Source organism: Pipra filicauda, unplaced genomic scaffold, assembly GCF_003945595.2.
Source record: "Pipra filicauda isolate LSUMZ 115617 unplaced genomic scaffold, ASM394559v2 scaffold597_size247288_pilon, whole genome shotgun sequence".
NCBI classification, from domain to species: domain Eukaryota; kingdom Metazoa; phylum Chordata; class Aves; order Passeriformes; family Pipridae; genus Pipra; species Pipra filicauda.
In genome coordinates, this window is record NW_024104750.1 from 47,488 (window position 1) to 68,508 (window position 21,021).

Consider the following 21,021-nt stretch of genomic DNA (forward strand, 5'->3'; position numbering starts at 1 on the left):
TTTCAGCTTCAAGAGGCAAATAGGAATTCTCTCCCTGCTCCTTCTGTTGGGCTGTGGTGCCACTGATGGCTCGTGGTGAGCTCTTGCCAAGCCTGTGGCCAGGGCACAGCTTTTTCCCAGCTCCTCCTTGGCAGCAGGAGCAGATGTGGGACTTGTTTTGAGGGCTGTCCCCTGAGCAGAGTCCAGGCAATGTGTGGTGGTTCCTCTGGCTGTGTTTCAGCACACATTTATTGCAGCCTTCTGTAGAGTGAGGCATTGACTGGTGTCTGTGTAGCCAGGTATTTGAATGGATATTGGGAAGGAATCCTTCCCTGTGAGGGTGGGCAGGCCCTGGCAAAGGTTGCCCAGAGAAGCTGTGGCTGCCCCATCCCTGGAAGTGTCCAAGGCCAGGTTGGATGGGGCTTGGAGCAACCTGGGCTAGTGGAAGGTGTCCCTGCCCATGGCAGGGGTGGAATGAGATGATCTCTAAGGTCCCCAGCAGCCCCTGTCCCACAGTGATCAGCAGCTGGGCCAACTGAATCAGTTTTCTGAAGGATGTTGAGCTCTAGCTCAGAGTCTCAGGTTGTTCAAGGAAATCTCCTGGAGAGCTTTCCCAGAACTCAGCTCCTCCTGAGCACAGAAGCAACAGGGAAATGACTGCCAGCCCACACCTTGGTGAGGCAGTAAATTAAGTGATGAAATACCAGAAAAGTACCTATGGAAGAAGTTATCCTGCAACCTGAGAAAGAAAAATGAAAACATTTTGTGATTCTATGATTATTTTGTCCTTATTTTTACTTGTGAACAGACTTCAAGTCTCCAGTGATTTCAACTCCTGCATCAAACCCTTGGAGGAGGAGATGGTGAGCACACAGCTCACAGTCCTTCCATCCTTTCTCCAGTCACTACGAACACCAGACTTTTATCAAATTTTCTGTTTTCATTTTGTATTTTTATAATTAATTATTTCTTTCAACACTCAAAATCTTGCCTAATTGTCAGTCCTGGAGTAAATCCCATCTCTGTCTGGTGTGGTGGGAAGGTGCAGGACTTCTGCTGGGCACCTTGATGCCTGTAGATCTTAAGCTTAGGGTGCTTTTGCACAGCTGTGCTCATGTTGGAAGTTAAACATAGTCTTTGAAGAATCTGCAAGGTCAGCAGTGAGGATTTAGAGTTCCTCATGGCAGAAGCTGTGTCCATTTGGCACCTATGGCCATTCCAAGGGAGATTGGGAATTGTCCATGAACAATTTCATAGTAGAGTGTTAAAATATCCACCTTTCCACCAGTAACCTTCCATAGCTTGGCTGAACTGCCTGTAGCTAAAGAACCACATGTGAATTTGCATTTTCAGAGGGAATTTATTTCCCTGTGAAGTCTGAATGCACTTTTTTAGCAGCAGCAGCCTATTCAACGCTGCCTTGGCTCACCTGAAGCACTCATGGCTTTCACTGAAGGTCCACATTCACCTTGTGGCTGTTGAAAAGTCATCAGAGAAGCTGCTCCATGTTTTCCAAGAAGCTGTTTTGAATTCACCATCAAATATCAAGCAGAGCTCTGCTGTGCTGCCATTTTTGGTGAGGTTTCAAATGGCTTATTTTTGTGCTATGATGAATTTTAATAATTGCTGTAAGTATGCTATTAGTCAAAATGAAGGAGAAAGAAACCCAATTATTAAACTAGACTGCTGTGACTGGAATCTATAGCTGATATATTAAAGCCCAACTGTCATGCTTAATAATTAACTCAACCCGCTGGCAATTCTGGAAAAGAAAATGAACATTAATAATGAGTTAACTGATCATTATTTCTTTTCCCTCCTACCATTAGAACCATATTCTGCAGTATATCAATTAAACAATACAATAATTTTACATCATATGCACTGTGTGCTCTTGCTTTCCCAACACCACTTTTAGGTAATTATTGCTTTTTTCCAAGTCTCTGTTTGCTGCTTGGTGCTGTGTAAGGACTGAGAGAGCCAGTACAGGGTGCAAATGTTATTTTCAATGCCTTTGTTTGCACCTGAACCGAAGAGGAATGATCCACATCCAGACTGACAGGCACCTCCTTGTGAGGACTTTCTGTGCACCCAGAGGTTTCTAATTCTGACCCTCCCTCAGCACAGCTCACCCACCTGCTGAAGCCAAAATCCTGACTTTGCTGTGGAGTACACGGCCTCCCAGACTCAGCTGTGTGCCCCTCAGGGGGCTGTGAGCCAGTTCTCTACACAGGAGGGCACCTGCCCACCCTGAAAGGTGTGCTGATGTCACCTGGAAAGCCCCACCTTCTGTGGAGTGGCTCCATGACCACGATTTTCCCAAATTATTTTGGAAATTTGGGGTTTTTAAGTGATAAATATTCTTGCAGGGAGGATGGATAGGCTCTGGTTAAACACTGCCCTCAGTCACAGTGGGGGCAGCCTCCAGGGACTCATTTTAATTTGGATCTCATTTCTGCATCTCGGTGAGCTCTGCCAGCTCCATCTTGCAGTCCTTGTGAAAATCACCTTTTGGGCTCTGGACCTGCCAGTGTTTGCAAGGGAGTCTGAGAAACAGTAGAAACACTGCACAAATTGGGAGTGTGATCTGAAGTTATTGCAAGGGGGATGATCCCCTGTCTGCTCAGGGAGAGGAAAGCTGAACGCAGGTGGCAGAGGAGAGCTGCCCTCAGAAATCTTCAGAGGCCTCCAGTGCCCACCAGAGACCTCGGGATGAGCCACATCCCTTTGTATATTTACCTTTTGGTTTGATTTTGGTGGTTATTTGAGGAGGAGCCTGAACTCTCCTGACAGAAACCTGGCCTCGATGACGTCAATAAGAGCTAATCAAACACAGGGCAGTGCCCACGGCGTGTCCCCAGGGGGCTGCAGGGATGGATTTCTTTTGCCCTTGCCATTCCTGATTAGAGGGCTGGATTTAGCTCCAGCTGGGCTTGGGGGATGGCTGAACTTGCAAATCACCTTTGTTTTTCCACGTCCTGCACATGGGTGGGGTGTACTGGGCACGAGCCTTCACTCCCACTGTTTGCCTTTGCTGTTCCTTCCTCTCCTGTGCCCTGCTCCCCTCCAGCCTTTGGGCACGGGGCACCCTTGGGTGGGAAGCAGAGGTGAAGCCAGTTCTTCAGGGTCACTGATGAGCAGGATGGGGAAGCTCCCAGATAATTTACCTTGAAGTGGTTCAAACAACAGTTCTAATGTAAGTGCTGCTTGAAAGGGTCATTTAAAGAGGGGTATGTACATATAGACCAGATTAAAAGGGCTTTACCAGTACCTCTGTTACTTATAAAAGCAAATCAGAGTATAGCTATAGAATATAGTTTTAAAAAGGGAAAGGGGAATAAGCAAAAAAACCAGTCCTCAAAGTGGAAAAACTTGGTTGCAGTCCAGGAAGGGAAATATTGGGATAAGGTTTCTAGGGGGCTGGATCCTGGTCCTTTGCCCTGCCCACATTCGTGGATGTGGTAGAGAGGGATGTGGGGGAATGGTCTCCCTGTAGCACTAATGATAGAAGTGCAATTCCACATGTGGAGGGTTATGTTTCCAGGTCTGGATCTACGTTTTAAGCTATGTACATATTTTATTTTTGTATTCCTGATTTGAATTTTGCTTTCTGTGGTGTTTTCCAGGACTTGCTGCTGCTGCAGTCCTTGTTCAAGCTGATCATTTTGGATGTGGTGCATTTAAGGGCACAGAGATGGGACTTGTAAAGAGAATTTTCTGCATGGCAGCACGATCATTCCAAATGTTTATTGGAAAAAGCTTATTTATGCTGTGCATTAAAAATACAAGGATTTCAAGGGATACAGAATATCCTTAAAACATCAAAAAGTGGAAAATGATCCTAGATCACACGTTCCTTGTCTATGCAAAAAGTTTATATAATATTTGCTCCAGTTTACATACATTCTTGTATTGCACTGCATGGGGAAAACACATGGAAAAGCATCCCTGTTTTGTCAGTATGTCCATGTAGGATGTGCTGAGCCAAGATATGCCCTGAGGTCTTTGGAGGAGTGACAGGGACCCAGCTTAGAACCTCCTCTCCCCCATGGGCTCAAACCTGTGGCTCATTGTTTTTATGCTCTGTGCATTTAGTCCTTTGCAGGATCAGTGATGGGGAAGTTGTGTTCTGGTGGGTCTCCTACTAAACAATGTCCTGAGCCTCCTCTTCTGCTTTGTCCAGCTCTCCCTGGGTCTGCCTCAAGGGAAGAGAAGGTACTGGAGGGAGCTGAGGAGCAAGAAAAAATTGACTTTGGATCCAGCACTTAGAGAGAGACAGCTGGGAGAAACCCAAAAAAGCTTTTCTGTCTTTTTGGAGCTTCGGTCTCGGTATTGACCATTTTGTGACTCTGGAGAACACAGTATTCCCTGCTTTGGGGGAAAACACTGTAATTCTGCCTCTCCTTAGGGTGGATGTTATGGATCAGCCTGTAAAGGTTGCTCTGCCCCTGGAAATGGCTGTTGTGCCCTTCTGGTCCCACTGCAGTGTGCTGGAGAGGATGGAATTTGGGATTCTGGATCAGGGTGGGAACATTTTTTCTCTGAGCCAGGCTGAGAGAGCTGGGGGTGCTGAGCCTGGAGCAGAGGGGAGACCTTAGAGCCCCTTCCAGTGCCTGAAGGGGCTCCAGGAGAGCTGGAGAGGGACTGGGGACAAGGGCCTGGACAGACAGGACAAGAGGGAACAGCTTCCCACTGCCAGAGGGCAGGGTTAGACGGGATATTGGGAAGAAATTCCTCCCTGTGAGGGTGGTGAGGCCCTGGCACAGGTTGCCCAGAGAAGCTGTGGCTGCCCCATCCCTGGGAGTGTCCAAGGCCAGGTTGGATGGGGCTTGGAGCAACCTGGGCTAGTGGAAGGTGTCCCTGCCCATGGCAGGGGTGGAATGAGATGATCTCTAAGGTCCCCAGCAGCCCCTGTCCCACAGTGATCAGCAGCTGGGCCAACTGAATCAGTTTTCTGAAGGATGTTGAGCTCTAGCTCAGAGTCTCAGGTTGTTCAAGGAAATCTCCTGGAGAGCTTTCCCAGAACTCAGCTCCTCCTGAGCACAGAAGCAACAGGGAAATGACTGCCAGCCCACACCTTGGTGAGGCAGTAAATTAAGTGATGAAATACCAGAAAAGCACCTATGGAAGAAGTTATCCTGCAACCTGAGAAAGAAAAATGGAAGAAATCCCTGGATTGAAGAGTTGGTTATCAGGCTGAGGGAGGAGGGAGTGCTGCTTTTGGATGTGGAAGAGATATCAAGGTATTCAGAATGAAGAGGGAGAAAAGTTCCTTGCATAGCAAAATTCCCTGAAATCTGAATTAGCTATCAATAGTCTGAGCAGTTTGGAGAGATGACTCACTGCTTTGGAGGGTATTTACTCACAGAGTTGTTTTAGATAAATCCCCCTGATGCCTCTGTTATCTGACACTTTTTGTTTTTCTATATTTAACAGAAACCAAAATACAAGTCTCTACTCCAGGAGCCATTGCCAAGGAGATGATTATTCATTAACTCTGGGTAAGGAAAAATGGGCTTAGCAACATCTAACATCTCTGGGGGGAGTCTGTACATTAATTTCCTGTCAAATTCCTGTTGGTATTCTGTGTAAGCATTACTCCAAATTAATAATGCAAAGTAACTGGAAAGTAGCAGAAACGCATAGGCAAACATTGCAATTTTTTAGTCAGAACAGGTTTAATTGATATTGTTTGATGCATCCTTTCCCCTGAAATGTACTGAACAATTTCTGGTACCTGAATAATTCACTGTGCACTTTCTATAGAAACTATAGCTAAAGGACATTTTAGCTCTCAATTAGAAATGCTGGAATAATAATTGCTAATAATGTGTTTGATTAATTTTCACTGTCATTGTTGAGCATATTTCTTATGAATAAATGCCTTCATTAATAGATTGGTGTCATAGAATATAAATAAATTATTTGGGATACTTCCCCCCATCAGTCACTGAATAAATTATTCTTGATTTTTTCTATTCATTAAGCCAGCTGCATTCCATTAAGAAAACAATATAAACCATAGTTCAGGGAAAGACTCTAATGCTTTAAAAATCCACAGGGAATATTGCTCTCATATCAACATTTTTATAGATGTAATCTTTTAACCTGGAAATGCTGGGCTCTGAGTCTAATTTGTGGAAATCACCAGAACTTTTGGGATAAACAACTCTGTGTGTTGGTGGCCAGCTGTCCCTGAGTCAGCAGTGCCCTGGCAGCCAGGAGGGCCAACCCTGTCCTGGGGCATCAGGGAGGGGATTGTCCCGCTCTGCTCTGCCCTGGGGCGGCCTCACCTCAACATTGGGGCAGTTTGGGGGGACACAATGGAAGGAAGGGATTGAGCCATCAGAGAGTGTCCAAAGGAGGCAACAGAGATGGGGAAGGGCCTTGATTGGAAGCCGTGGGAGGACACTGAGGGCACTTGGTGTGTTCAGCTGGAGCAGAGGAGACTGAGGGGAGACCTCAGTGCAGTTCCAATTCCTGGGCAGGGGCAGAGGAGGGGCAGGGACTGAGCTCTGCTCTGGGGGGACCAGGGACAGCAGCCAGGGAATGGCTGGAGCTGTGTCAGGGCAGGCTCAGGTTGGATCTCAGCCAAAGGTTCTTCCCCCAGAGGCTGGTTGGGCACTGCCCAGGCTCCCCAGGGCAGTGGGCACAGCCCCAAGGCTGCCAGAGCTCCAGGAGGGTTTGGCTGATCCTCTGGAACACAAGGTATAACTCTTGGGGCTGGTCCTGTGCAGGGCCAGGGGTTGGACTGGATGATCCTTGTGGGTCCCTTCCAGCTCAGCACATTCTGGGATTCTATGACCTTGGGCCATTTGGAAATGCAGAAGGCTGGTGCTGCTGTCCCTGCTTGTCCCAGAACTGGACTTCTTCCTCTTACATTGAAATTTCCCCCTAATAGCTATATAAATGAATGACTATTTGGCAATAAGGGTTGAATGCAATTCATGCTCATTGCCTGATCTTAGGAGAGGGTCTCACACTGGCAGCAGTGTGGCAGTACCACAACAGCACGTGCACCCCTTACCTTTTTTCGCCACAATTAAGTGAGAAACTTTTGAGTGTTTGACATCATCTCCTATAAATTCTCCACCTAATCACCAAAAAGGAGCCAGTATCATTTTGATGTTTAAGCAGTAATAATCCCTTTTTCGTTTCAAGGGTCTACTCCCTCAGTTTTATTCCTGTGACTAATTGTTCATCCCTTCCTTGCTGCTAAATGACAGTCAGTGTGGCTGGTGGCAGGAATTAATGAAACCATGAACTGCATCTCATCTGTGGCGACTCTTCCCTTTGCAGTCCACCTGGTCGATGAAGTTCCTCAGTGGTGCAGTGTGTCAGGGGATGAGAATGTCTTTGTTCTGGGCAGAGCTGCAGCACCACAACCACTTCAAAGGTGTGTAAAGAGTGAAGGGGTGAAGCTCTGATCTGGTGTGACACAGCACTGCTGAGTGCTCGAGGCTCCCTAGCAGTGTGTGCAGTATACAGTGGGGAAGGTAGGTGAGAAAGAAAAGGGTCAAATACCATCCAAAACCAAACAAAAAACATGTGCCTCCAGTATAATCTAAATTCAGCTTAATTAGGTGACTTGGTTGGAGATGATGGAAAAGAAGTAATAGCCCCATTAAAGGACAAACCCTGTTGTCTCACACCTTTAGAGGCCCCGTGTTATCAGAAGCACAGATGAGTGGAGCACCATCCCTGGAAGTGTCCAAGGCCAGCTTGGACAGGGCTTGGAGCAACCTGGGCTAGTGGAAGGTGTCCCTGCCCATGGCAGAGGGTGGAATGATATGAGCTTTAAGGTCCTTTCCAACCCAAACTGTTCTGGGATTCTATGATTCATCCCTGAGGTTTATCCACATGCATTGACTGTTTTGCTGTCTCTGGTCATTGCAGAACCCCAGCAGCTGAAACAACTTGCAAGGAAAGCCCTCTTGACCTTCTCATCATCAGGGCAAACACTACAACAACAGCAGCTCCCTGTGAAATGGTCTTCAGGTACAGTGAGAAAGGCTCTGCTGGTGGTGCCCTGTGCAGTGTCTGTGTGCCCTGGGGCAGGTGTGGGTCAGACGGACGGTCTGAGGAGCACAGGGGAGCACAGAAAGAAAAACAGTCAAAAAAGAAAGGCCAAGTCCACTCTTGCCTGGTAGATGCTGTCCTGGGATCTGTAACACCACTCTGTGGGTCGTTGGCTGCAGGAAGCTCCAGTGTTGTATCACAAAATTGAAGATGAGGCCTTGAAGGCATTTCCTGAACTGCTGACTCAAAAGGAAGTACATGACTTGTTTTTTTAAACATCAAGATTTTGCTCTTACATCTTTCTCATCCTCTAGGCACAATAAGTTTAAAATGAAACTTGACAGGAAACATGAACTATTGCCCAAAGGTGGTGGCTAGTGATGAAATACCACCCTGTGCTCTGGGAGATGCCTTTTTGTCCCCAGAGATTTGCAGGTTAGACTGGTACACATGTACATGACATGCTCTTACAAACTGTTGTGCTGCTTTTGGCACATGTGGGAATGCTGGTTTTGCATTAAATTTTTATTGTGTTCTCTATGTAATTATGCTCTATATGGTATCCTGTAATTACCAACTTGGATTGCTTTAATAATTCAATGAACATACTGGGGAAATTCTGTTTACGTGGTTTTGAAAAATTTAGAGAGGTTTTGCTCTCTCTAATGGATCCTAGTATAATATCACATATGAGACATGAATTCTATCTCTAGGCCAATGTTACCAGTCAGTAACAAAATCAGGGGGAAAACCTCAAAAAGAGGTTTCCGTGAGTCTGTGTCCCAGGAATATCAAATGGCATTTCATAAACAGACAGATTTCTAATTGCAGGTTTTTCCTGGGTCACTGCTTTTTAGAAGACCTTTATTGGAGTGGACAAACCAGTGAAAAGAGCAGCCAGCTACCCAGATTGAGCTAAGAGTTGGCTTTCCTGCCTGCTCACCTTGGGGAGGACACATTTACTGGGTGCTTTATGGGGAGCTCAGGATATGCAATTATTCTTTAAACTTGGAGGTTTTTTCCCCTCAGGTTTTCTTAAGTTAAAATAGGAATGCTTCTCCCAAATTTACCAAATCAGAATCAAGACTGAAACTCCAGTTGCTGGGAGAAGGGAGGTTCTGTCAGTCAGCTTTGAAGGTGGTTGCCACCCAAAGGACTCTGATCCAGAGACAACTTGTGAGTGAGGGAGAAGAACCAACCCCCCAGCCATCTCTACTGCAATTACATGAACTTACTCTGAAAAGTGGAAGATATTAAGAAATAGAAAGAAATCAGTTAAAACAAAGCCCTTGAGCCCTGTGAAGTGCAGTGGAACTGCATAGCCCTCACTTTTTAAGGGCTGGGGAGGCCCAGGAGGCTCAGCTTCTGCTGTATCCAAACCATTTTGCATTTGTGATTTCAATCTTGTGGAAGGGGATGTGGCACAGAGAAGGCACCTGGAAGATGTCGTGGGTTAGACCATGCTGGGGACTGGATAATGACCCCTGGTATGGACCCTCTGAGCATCACTCCTGTCTCCCTCCTCCCCAGTGAGCGAGTGCACCCGTGAGGGTGGGGAGGCCCTGGCACAGAGAAGCTGTGGCTGCCCCATCCCTGGAAGTGTCCCAGGCCAGGCTGGACAGAGCTTGGAGCAGCCTGGGCTAGTGGGAGGTGTCCCTGCCCATGGCAGGGGTGGCACTGGATGGGCTTTAAGGTCCCTTCCAACCCAAACCATTCTGGGATTCCATGATGGTGGACTCAGTGTAACCTTCACACCTGAGAAGAAGCAGGGAGGGTGAACTTCAGGCAGGTGCTGTGGGTCTGCTGCACCCCCCAGTTAGTTTTGGGTAATGCCTGACAGAGGGCCTTGCTGACATGTTAATTCATGACAACTCCTAGAGTTTCCCAAGCAACAAGGCGATGGCTGTGCTGCTTCCCACTCTCACTGAAGACAAACCAGGTACTTAAAGGATGACAAAAAAGGGGCAAATATGTAAAATTTGTAAATAGCAGGGAGAAGAAATGAATTATGTAAAGTAAAAAGGAAACTTAGCATGAAATTAAGGAAAAAGGAGGTGTAAATTTTGTATCAGGAACATCTCCACAGACAGACATATTGGGCTGTGACAAAAACCTATCAGAAATCAGGACTTTCTGTGCTAGGGATGCTGCAGAGCTCTACATTCTGCTTTAGAGCAGTTAGCATAATTTTTTTATATTTCTGCATTGGCAGAAAAACACCAAAAATGCTCAAAGCATTTAAATTTTAAAACTGTGCAGGAAGCTGTGGATCCCAGGCTTGGGCTGCCATTGAAGCCCAGTCCCAGCGTGTCTCGGCTGTGGGTTTCCTGTCCATCCCATCCCATCTGGTGGGAATCAGCTTGGAAGCCACGGGAGTTTGCAGCTGGTGAAGCAGGAGCTGCAGCAGCCTCAGGTCAGGAGCATAAAGCTGCCCCAGGGCAGAGTCCCAGGTGCAGGCTTGGCTTCCCAAATCCTGTCCCCCCGGCCATCCCATGCTGTCACCACTTGCCAGCCTGTTCCTCCCCATGGCTGGTTACAGCTGGCTCTGAGGCACGGTGGTGGTTCTGACTGACCACTAAGCATGACTGAAATGACATCTTTAAAAATGTCATTCTCTCAGATTTCAGTAGATGATATGCTGGATTAGTCGTTGTTATGTGCCAACATTTGATAGTTAGCATGGGAATTTGGAAGAGAAACTAGGGATATACTATCAGCCCATTGTAGTGCTGGACTAAATGGGCTCTTGATGGTTTTTTTTTTCCAAAGTGAATAAAAGTGGGAGGAAAACTGGCTTGCCAAGAGGAATAGTTAGCAATTAATGAAAAATTGCTTTGCTCTTTGTAGGCTTTACAGATGCAAGGATGGGACAAACATTTCTTTGGTCCTGATTCAGCAGGTTCACGGGGGTCACACAATTCACAGGACAAAGCTCTGGCCTGACCTGTGGAGAGGGATCTGCTGGAGAGCCACGGAGCACAGGAAAGCCTTTGATCTCTGTGTGCGCCTGCCAGTTGGCCACTGCTGTGTCAGAAATGCCTCTGCTGTTAGTGGGGAATGTGAGTGTGATAAAGGGGAATTTCAGAGCGTGCTGAATGCAAAGCCTCAGCTTCCTCCTGCCTCCAGAATGTTCTGTGGCTCCAGAACCAGCTGGATGGTAACACTTCTCTGCAGCCACCTCGCTCCCCCAGACATCGGACTCCTCCATCCACCACATGGAGAAATGAGCAAAACCAAGCTCAGAGCCCCTCAGTCAAGTTGTATTAAAACTTTTGTGGCCACAGAAGATTTCCTCTGGCTGCAGGAACAGAGGAGCAGACTCATAATTTCTAGGGCTGTCTCAGCTGACAGTGGTGGCCGTGTTGTCCCTGTACTGCCCAGGATGGAGTCCAGCTTGCAATCCGTGCAAGAAATGGGGAATGTGAGCATGGCCAGGATTTGCAGGGAGACATAAGGCCAAATGCCCTTTGCATCCACACTTAAAAGTGCTTGCTCTGCTGAGCTGGCCATACAGAATTTCTCTAAGGAGCTGAGCAGTGAGGAAAAACAGGAGCAAAATTGAAGCCCAAGAGGCTGCAGGTCTAATGAGGTCCCACCACCCCAGACAGGGCTGGAGCCTGGAAGCAGGAAGAGGAGCTGGGAGTGCTGTGCTCCCCACTCCGGGTGCCTGCAGCCAGGGGTTGTGGGCACTTGGGCTGTGCTGCTGCAGGGGAATGAGGCACCGGGCACAGAGGAGGAGGAGAGGGATCCTCCGGGGGAAATGGGAGCCAACTCTCCTGGGGGCTGGAAGGGGTCCCAGAGGAGCCCTTCTCAGCTGGGTGTGGAAATGTCAGGGTGAGGAGCACAGCCAGTGCTGGGGGGGGATGGCAAGAGTGGCTCTGGGAATGGGATTATTGAACAACTGCCACAGCTTGTTCTTTGCCTCACAACAACCTCCCCTCCTGAGTTTGCTCCAAGCAGCAGCCTGAATCCTGAGAGCTTGCAGAGAGCTGGCTCCTTGGAAATGGAACTAGGCCTGACAGGAAGCCATCAGTATTCTGGTCAAATACAAGTAGTAAAAACCCTATAGAGTAAAAAAGGTTGGTTTATTTATTAGTTTTTTCTATTATGAGTTGTTACTCTGTTTGCCCTCAACTCTAAATTGGCCTTTTGACTCTTTGTGACTGGTTCCATCGAAGGATAGACAAGAAGGCCACTACTGCTCTTGGGAAAACCTGCTAGTATTTGCAGTGATGCAGAAAATATCCTTGGAAAATATCCTTACAGTAATGGGGGTGAGAGGAGGATTGTGATTCCTCCCAGCAGGAATGTCTGCACTGGCATGGGAGATGTGGAGGGTGAAATGGGGCACTTCTCTGGCTCCTCAGGACTTGTGGGATGGAGAGCAGTCCTGGAGCATGATCATCCATGAATTCATGCTGAGGTCCTGCCCAACAAGTCTCCCAGGAATTTCTCCTCCCCTCCAAGTGAAAGGTAAAGGGGGTGTGTGTGATATAACAAACACTGCACCATGTCTTTCCTGTGCAAAGGGCTCTGGGCTGTGAACCAACGGGGCCTTGGTACCACCAAAGACTGTTCTTTTTTGCAGCATTAACCATGAAGGGAAAACTCAACATTTTTGAAATGCAGTCCCAAATTTACACTGTGCTGGAATGTCTTTCCATTGCACAACTACAGGGTGAGCTGCTCTGGGGTAGAGATGGAGCAATTTTTTGCTCTCCAGGAGCAAGATAAACCACACTTATTTTTCACACCACATGGGGATTGGTGGGAAATGTTGACATGGTTGTGTCTGTCTGTCAAGGGGACAACAGCAGCTTCAGCATTTTTTTTGCACAGCTCTTTAAAATTCAACTATTTATTGACTTTGTCTTACAGTAAAGGAAATGTAATTTTGTTTTGCACTTCAGGGATCAATTCAAGTAATCTCATCTTATTTATGAATGTAATGAGGTGTGATTTTCACAGGTATAAACTCAAACTGCAGCTACCAGCCTGCCCCTCATCTTACAGGAGCAATGCCAGCAAGTGATATATTGATTTCATATTTTTATGGGTTCTTATAGTAATTTTCTTTCCATAACAGGTACAGAAATCTGAGCATACATTTCTGTATACTGTATATTTTGTTATAAAAAGAACTCATTGCTCTGGGCATTAAATTCAGTTTGCATAACAATGTTCCTGCTGCAGCCAGGACTGCCAAGCAAAATATTTGCCTATTTACTGCTCTGATAGCAGAGCCATAGCATTTACCTTTGCTAAGCAGCAGGGTTTTGAAAGAGGGGTTTATATATTAAATGCCCAGAAAGGGTTGAGAAGAGAGGGCTGAGGTTCAGGGTGATAAATGTCTGAGAGACTTACTATGGGAACTTGGGTAGAAGTAGAGAACAAACCAAAATTCAGATCAGCCAGTGAGAGATAAAATCCTTGGGGAGTGGTGGAAAGGCTGGAAAGTGAGACTGGGACTAAAGCAGAGAAATGAGGGAATGAATGAAGCCTCTGCTTCTGCTCTGTCAAAGCTTTTGCCTTTTATCCAGCCACTCTAAATAACTGGGGGGAATCTGACAGTGATGCTGCAAACCTAATAATCACCTGAATTTTCATGTGAAATACTTCTTTGTTTTCACTGCTGAAAAAAAAAATGTATTAAAAATAAAAATAAAACCCCAGAAGTTTATTAGTTTTTGAAGGTGAACATTCAGTGAAGACACAGTTCCAGTCTGTGGTGGTTGCTCTGCCCTTGCCTTGTTCTCTCCTCCCTCCCAACTGCTCAGGAGACAGAGCTTGGGATGGTTTTCATTAGGCAGAGAGGTTAAGTGAGGTTTTTCTACAGATCTTTATAGTTAGGGTATGTCAGGGAAGGAATCCAGCTTGCCTTTCAGATCCCAGATTTGGGTTTGTAGTCTTAGCAATAAATTAAAAAAAAAAAAAAAAGGCAATGAAAAGAAAAGGAAAAAAAAAATCCCCTGTGAACTCAGCACACATTATCATTTTCCTTGGATTTCCAGATCATTGTGAAACTCCACCAGGCCAGCTTCCCAGTATTAAACTGGAATTAAACTGGAAAATAGCAGGAGTTTGGAGTTGAACCAAAGGGCCTGCATGTGATGGGTCCTGTGGAATCAGGGGCTGTGCAGCCTCATCTGTGTGTCTTTTACCACCACTGCTGGGCAGTGCCAGGTAGCTCAGTTGTAAATAATGCATGAAAAACCTCTTAGAAAATCAGTAATACTTTTGAAAAGGCCCAAGTTTATCCATTCTTTCAGAAATACACACACAAATTCATCCAGACAGTGCTGGTGTCCTCAGCACAGAATGTCAGTGCTTGTGAAGGGAAAGAGAAGTGCAGGTAAACTGGGGAGTGTTCAGTTACTGACTGCCTGCAATGGCTCTTTTTTGCCGGTTGATTCAACAAGAAAGCACATCAGACCCTAAGAGTCCAGGACCTGCTGCCACCCTTCTGGGAAGAAACTTCAGGCTGTGTGGAAGTTGCATATGCTGTAACACCCACATTCCCACCTTGGTGGGGGCATGGCCCAGCTGACAGACACTGCAGTGAGGCAGGCTGGGGAATTATCTTACCAAAAATCAGCTCCCAGAAGCAAGACAATACATGCAATTCATTAAGTAACCCCATATGATCTTCTGAGTTCCAAAACCTCTTCAGCTCTGAGAAATGCTGGTTAGGAGGAGGGTTTTAGCTAAAAGGAATCCTGTGGTTTGACAGAGCAGCAGCAGCAGGGCTGTGAAGTTCCCAGGCAGCACAGGCAGGGCTGCACTGCACGGGCAGCTGGTGCCTGGAGATCCCAGAATCCCAGAAAATGCCATGTTGGAAGGGACCCACAAGGATCATCCAGTCCAACCCTCAGCCCTGCACAGGACCATTCCCAGAGGATCATCCAAATCCTCCCTGAGCTCTGGCAGCCTTGGGGCTGTGCCCACTGCCCTGGGGAGCCTGGGCAGTGCCCAACCAGCCTCTGGGGGAAGAACCTTTTGCTGAGATCCAACCTGAGCCTGCCCTGACACAGCTCCAGCCATTCCCTGGCTGCTGTCCCTGGTCCCCCCAGAGCAGAGCTCAGTCCCTGCCCCTCCTCTGCCCCTGCCCAGGCAGTTGGAACTGCACTGAGGTCTCCCCTCAGTCTCCTCTGCTCCAGCTGAACACACCAAGTGCCCTCAGCAGCTCCAGGTGCTGCTGCAGAGACAGTGTCAGTGTGCCCGTGGACAGCTTTCGGGGAAAAGTTTCTTTGCAAATTCTAAATTAATGCAAATAACTTGTCCAAGTGAGTTTGAGGAGCTGTACAGCCTCCCATGAGTGTGTGTGTTAGAGGTGCCTGCTGAGGATCCTCCTCCCCACACCCCCGGTGAGCCCGGCAGGGACCGGAGCGGCCTCGGCTGCTCCAACCACGGCCTGGGATGGGCACCAGTCACCTCCAATATTCTATGGGTACCAGCGGAATTAGGTGTTTGGAAAAACTTGATAATATGAGAGTATACTGGAACATTTTTTGGATCAGGCTGCTGCATTACTCATGCATCATTAATTCTCCAAATATTAAGGGAACATTTCTTGTTATCGGGCCGTGCTCTGTTAAAGAGATACAGAACAGCTTGAGCCATGATGTCAAACACACCCTCGGCCAAGCAGGTCCCCTGCAGGAGGGCAGGGAGGACCCCAGAGTGGGGCTGCTGGTGTAGGAGAACATCTCTGGGCTCAGATGGACGCTCTGGGTTCCTGTTGCACTGCGGGGTGTGCACGTCCATGTTTTACCAGCCCCAAACTGCAATATCTCATTGTCAGTGCTCAGATTGCTTCACTCTCAGGCAGGATTTTCTGTTGTCACAGCAGACCAATTTAATGCTCTTTTTGGCTGCTAACTCTGCCTGTGAGTCTGAGTTTGAAGAGAGTGCAGCCTCAGTGCTGCTGGTGCTGGGACCACAGCAGCATTCATTACCTCTGGTTTTTAGTTCCTGCCATTCCAGCCAGACTCTCCTCTTTTCCAGCCTTGGAGCTGCTCTGGCACTTTCACTGCATTTGTTGCTGCTGTGCCAGAAGCACAAACAGAATATCAAGTGAGCCTCATTTCCCCTCTTCTGTGTGTTGGTCCATAATGATGCTACCCACTGTTTTACTGCTCCTATTCCAGCTCCTGGGAAACTGATAGCTGTGCAGAACACTTTGGAACACTTTGGGAAAAGCTGGGAGCGTGTCAGCAACCAACTGCTTTATTAAGCTCTTTTCCTGGATGGGTGATGCTCTCCCCTACATTTTAAGGGCATCTCTGAAGAGGGAGTGTGGAACTGGTAGATGGCAGAAGGGACGACAGGGAGAGGTTGGTCTGAGCTCAGCATGGGCTCCCACTGCCAGAACTATGTAATATTCCATGGTTTCTCCATCTTATTAGATGCTTTGTAGGTAGACAGCTATTAAATTACAGCCCTTGATGGACATGGAAGGATACAAAAATGGCAAGGTCCACATATGCAGTGAGGGGAATTAGCTGAAGGTGACTGTGGGAATGCTCACGACCCTGGAGGAGGTCTGCAGCACCTCTGGCTTGCCTGTCTTCCCACCAGGCCCCTGGGAAAAGTGGAGCACTTCTGCCTTTGGGATCTGCCTGGGATGGAAGCAGTGCTGCATGCAAACCCAACCAAAGGCTCAGAATTCTGCATTGTCTTCCTGAGCCAAATGGAAAGAGGTGTCTGAGCATCCCCCAGTTCCCATGGGACTCCAAACTCCTGAGAACTCCGTACCCTGAGCGCTGGTGGGGCCTCTGGAGTGGGAGATGCAGATGCAGGAGGCAGTGAGGAGTAGGACAGGTTGGATAAGCCATGTAATCTCTGGGCCCTGGGGACATTCCTTCTGCAGCAGAGTGAATTTGGCTGTAAAAATGTATCAGCTTCCCTTGCCTTTGCATACAGAAGACTTTAGTTTGGAGAGTGTATTTTTTCTTTTTTCCTTTTTTTTTTTTGCCCCCTATTTCAGTGGAATTATTTTTTTTTAGGTATTCCTGCTGGCTATGTGCAGAAATTTGAAAGGAAACAATATCTTTGCCTTTGGGAGCTGGTAGTTTTTTGTCATGGAACTGAGTTCTTGAAACACAACCAATTTTCTATTTAGTCCTTCTCATGTGTTATTTCTCTTTCTTTATGATGCAAAGTAGCTCTTGACAGAAATGATGCACTTGTGTATCATGTAAAAAGCAGACTTTAAATCAGAAGATATTTTTGGTGGCTTACAAGATGGAATTTGCCAAGGTGAGCTCTGGGGAGTGACTGTTTTGGGAGGCACAAACCATCCCTCTTTTCAGTGTCCCTGCTAGAGAGCCCCAGTGCAAGGGGGAGCTTTGGAACCAACTCTCCATCACTACAACCTGTGGCACATTTCAAACTCGTCAGCAGCGATGGAACTACAGAAAGATAAAGTGAGAGACTTGGGTGTGAAATCTGAAGGGGGGGAAGGCTGTTCAGCACCACTTGATGAGCCAGGAAATTCAGTTGCTGTAGTTTTCAACAATTTTCTCAGCTCTGGCATGTCAGGTGGGTGTTAATGCTTCCAAATTGCTTCCACCATGGGGATTTGCTCTGAAGAAGAAGTCTAAGTGTGACCCCAGCCACAGCCAGGGCTCCCAGGCACCAGGGACAGCGGGCACTGGGCGGTGCAGGATGGTGCTGGGAGGGCCCCGGGGGTCCTGCACCCCGATCCATCATCGCTCAGGCTGGAGGGGAGGTGAGCAGAGACACAGAAACAGCGAGGAAGCAATGATGTAACAGTTTTACAAGGGAGGTCAAAACTGCTCTATTGCTTTTATCAGTCGGATTTGAGTGAAAAACGAGGAGTGTTTCTGCAAGGATCACACAAGCCTGTGGCTGTGAACTTCACTGCTTGGCACAACACCAACACTACCAAGCCTATCAGAGCTCAAAGAGCATTTGGACAACATCCTCAGGCACATGGTGGGATTCCTGGGGTCCTGGGCAAGGCCAGGGGTTGGACTTGATGATCCTTGTGGGTCCCTTCCAGCTCAGGATATTCTGTGACTCTGTAACTGGTGGATTACCCACATATTTCCTGGGCATGTGGGCTCAGCCTGGAGTGTGAAATGGCTGTGGCAGAAATTCCTGAGCAGAGACAGCTGCCTCGTTTCCTCAGGAGCTTTTCCAAGCAGCATTCCTTGCTTTCCCACCTTCCCTCTGCAGACTCTGAGGCTGTTGAACATATCTAAGCACACAGTTTGTTCTGTGTCCCAGGAGCTGGCTTAGTCACTTAATGATTTTATATACCTCTATCTCTTTTTCTTCAGGGAAGGGCAGAGGTAAAAAATCTGCTATTCTGACGTTATTAAAGGCATGCTCCTCTGTGGAACTCACCCAGGGGATCAGGGAACCTGCAGGGATTTCTGGGGAAAACTGTCATGGAGCTGAAACCAAAGCTAGAGGTGACCATGGGACCTACACAGTAACTGCCCAGGGGGTTGCTCTGGGTTGCAGGGAGGTGTCTGTGGCACTCCAGTGTCACCTGGGGCGGTGACAAGTGCACATGATGCCTGTGTTAGGCTGGGGACTTCCAGCCCCTGTGGAAGGTGCTCCTCCCCTCCCAGGTTTTTTCTGGTTGCTCCAGCAGGACATGATCCCACTGTCTGCTGGCAGGAAGGGTGTTTGTGCCTGGGTCCTACAGGGCAGCACTGGAGCCCAGACAGTCCACTCAGAACACCCACACCTGGGGGCTACGAATCCTGAGTCACCTCCAGGAAACACTTCCAGCTGTCCTTGATGGCCTTCCCTCTCCAAAGCCTCTGCTGGGCAGGGAGGAACCACATCTTCCCCGAAAAGATGATCGCCATCTAAAATTTCCTTGGGTGTTTAGCCAGGATCAGTGAGATGCCAATCAGGCCAGGATATGTATGGATAATTCTGAATACCAACAGAGTTCACCTGACACCCCCTCCACAGTTAGGAAGTGCCAGCAAGGATGGAGAATAAAATCAGCCTGTCATTAAGACAATGAGGCCCATATGCTCGTGCAGTCAAATAAAAGTGAACTCAGTGTATGGAAGAGCCAAAAAACCAGATGAATGAACCACAGCAGACATCCTGAAAATCATGTTTATAATGCAAATATTGATATTTCTCGCTTTTTTTCCCTGATGTAAATCACATCTCAATAAGGCATCTGCTAGAAGAGAACATATTTTTGCCTCTGAGCTCAGACTCAAATGAAGCAAACCCAAGTTGAGAGAATACCTACAGGCTGCTATGATGACTGGAGACCACAGACAGTTGGGAGTCACAAACCAGACTTGCCATCGTGATGGATGCTGAGCCTGAAAGTCATTTATATGCAAATCTGCACAAATTAATCTGAGGGTGTTTTCCCTAAAAATGCAAACCACGCCATTTTCTCCTGGGATCAAACTGCAAACGTTGGGGCTGGGGGAACCCAGAAATAGTTGCAGTCAGAAAACACTTCAGTGCCAGAGAAATTATCCTCTTTCTCCTGTTTCCATGTTGCTTGTACACAAGAAGAGAAAAAAGAGAAGAGAAACACACCTCCAGAACTTATGGGCTTGCTATTATTTTTCATTCTCAGGAAGAATTTCCCTTACTTTGCTAAAGGTTTGGGCTGTCATTGCTCTGCACTTGCTCTCTACCTGCTGCTGGCACAGACATTTATTGCTTTGCAGGTCTGACAGATCAGCCCACCTTTCTCCATCAGTGACCCAATTAACTAGGCAAATTATGTCTTATACACAACTGCTAGCAGAGGGCTCTGAGCTTCAGGCTTCCTCCTGGGAAAATGTACCAAAATTCTTTTCCTTCCCTTTGAAGGTGCCCCTCTGAGTGGATATATCACATCCCTGGGTGACAGGGGCAAGCCTGTGGTACTAAACAATGTTTGGCTCAAGGGCAGTCAGATGTGCTTTCCTATCTGCTTTTCTTGTCATATATATATATTTGCCTTTTGCTGATATTCTTATTTTTCTGACCTCCCCTTTCAGGGAGCACAAAGAAGAAATATATCCTTTTCCTTGGCTTCCTTTTGGACTGTCTTCCTGAGAGCCAAAAGGCTGTGAATACTCTCAGTTCAAATGCCAGTGCCCTCTCAGCTGGAGGTATGCCCAGCAGGTATGGACACACTGCCAGGAACAGGCACCTCACCCATCCAAACTGTGCACCCACAGCAGCAAAAGAGGTAAATCATGTTTGGAAAAGACATTTATGGGTTTTAGCCAAGCAGTGATTTTCATAAAACACAGTTTCAAATTGGTAACCCAGAGTTTATAGACTTTCTGAGCACTGAAGTGGGTAAGTAGAGCTTAAAAGCTATGAAATAATGAGAACTGAGCCCAAAACCCTGAGTGTAGAAAGAGCTGTGCTAGTTAACACCAGCTAAGGACTTGGCTCTCAGCTTCTCTGTATCAGATGACACAAGTTGTTGTTGTGGGTTTGTTTTGTTTCCATCTCTGCTGTTGTGGGATTTGACCACATTGCAACATCCCCAGCCCGTCAGAGCCTGCACAAGGGCTCCCTGTGCTCCACAGCACATCTCCATCACTGCAATGTAACCCAGCACTCGGGAGGGTGCCCGAGGTGTAGGGTAAGTGTTGACTAAAGGACACTTCTCCAGCTGGAGTGTGGCATTGTCCTGTGCTGGCATCACCCACAGGCTGCCACAGGCCACTAATGACCATTTCCTGCCCTCAGATCACATTGTAAACGCATCAATAGATCACAACTGTGGCTCATCTCTTGCTTAGCTGGTGAAAGGAAATCCCTGTCCTCCAGATGGAGTGAAGGTGCCATTCCTGCTTCACCGGGACTACGGCAAAGGCTTTCGTATGGTTCAAGGATGAGGAGAATAGCTGTGCTTTCCTCTCATTTCTTCTCAGGCACAAAAAGGTGCAGTTTGGGAGCTCATATTAACCAGCCTCATGAAGTGCACCATATGTTTTAGCCTTTCTTAATTACTGTAGCCTTTACAGCTTCAGCTAGATGTCATACTTAGTGCTTTGTTTTACAATT